Genomic DNA, 1,361 nt, shown 5'->3' with positions numbered 1-1,361 from the left:
TGCCAGTACAAGACTTTCTTCCTCTAAGTACTTATTCATTCCAAATAGGAATTAAATTTAGTTTAGTTTCAAGCTTTGTGACTATGTTAAAATAATCCGATAATTACAGAACTCAGTTTTTTTATTTCTGACTCTTAACATTCATTAGTTCTTTAATTCAAAAAAACTACACTAATTGTATCTAGGTACCCGTGCTCCTGTTGAGGTTTGTAAGGCACTTACGGTTCAAGTGCATACAAATTAGATTATTGTGAAAATTATTTATTTTTTAACAAATATTTTATTTAACTGTATTTTTAAATTTTAATTTGATGAGAGAGAGACAGAGAGAAAGTGAGAAAGCAAGCCTCCAGGTCCAAAACTCAAATCGTGATCAACCTATGGGATGCCAGTGCCCTTAACCACCATGTCGCCTGCAAGCCCCAACATTGTGTAAATTCTTAATGGATTTGCCTTTTGAATAACCTATGCAGAAGGCTATTCAAAAGGTTATTCAGAAGGTTATTACTCTGAGAATGTAGAAGAATAGACACCGCTATTCCCATTTTTAAAGTTAGACACAGAAAAAATTTTTTTAAAAATATGTTGATTCAGAAAACTTCATTTTATCCCTTGTTTTCCCTCTGTATTCTGAGGCTTTGCCATTTATACTAATACATTACACACATTTCCATTTAGGGAGTAGGATTTAAAACTAGTTCAAAACAAATACATTTATGAAAATATTTCAGGAATTGGATACCCAAACTAGAAAATAGCTCAAATCGTTGAGACAACTAACATTTACTTCACTGTATAATATTTAATGGGAATAGTTGGATTTGTAATGGCTCCAATATGCTCTCATACACATAAATGCATGCCATGGCCCACTATCAGTTGTGTAAATATCTGCTAATTATTGATCATAATGTAAATATTTTGTGAAGATTTAAGGAGAAGTTCATGCTTAGCAACTATGGCACTAAAAAATATTTAAGAACAGTGCTTGCTTCAGCAGCACCTATACCAAAATTGGATATTATTAGTTATTATAATTATAATTATTAATTATATAATAATTATTATAAATATTGTTAATAATTAATGATAACAGAAAAGATTAGCTGGCCCCTGCATAAGAATGACACACAAATTTGTGAAGTAGTCTATATTTTTCCCTGTTAAAAATTATGTTTATGGTATCATCCTTGATTTGATTTTTGAATACTACTTACAGACCTTGAAAAACATAATGTATGATGTAGAGATGTACAATGATTGACTATAAATCATAATAATAAAATTATATGTATAAACAGGCATTATTCTTATGTTGCTGATGCTAGACTGGTATTTCCTATGATATAGAGCTATAGTTC

General features: G+C 30.1%; 1 non-coding gene across 1 annotated transcript; it reads left to right on the top strand.

Moving 5' to 3' along the window:
• Positions 1–1,055: 1,055 nt before the first annotated feature.
• On the top strand, positions 1,056–1,158 carry LOC114006788 (U6 spliceosomal RNA). The gene has a single exon (XR_003548465.1). It is a non-coding gene; the product is annotated as a U6 spliceosomal RNA (small nuclear RNA).
• The last annotated feature ends 203 nt before the right edge of the window (positions 1,159–1,361 follow it).

This window comes from Tupaia chinensis, unplaced genomic scaffold (genome assembly GCF_000334495.1).
Source record: "Tupaia chinensis unplaced genomic scaffold, TupChi_1.0 Scaffold000084_3, whole genome shotgun sequence".
NCBI lineage: Eukaryota > Metazoa > Chordata > Mammalia > Scandentia > Tupaiidae > Tupaia > Tupaia belangeri.
Note: the sequence above shows the minus strand (reverse complement) of the source record. Positions and strands in the feature narration are given on the sequence as shown.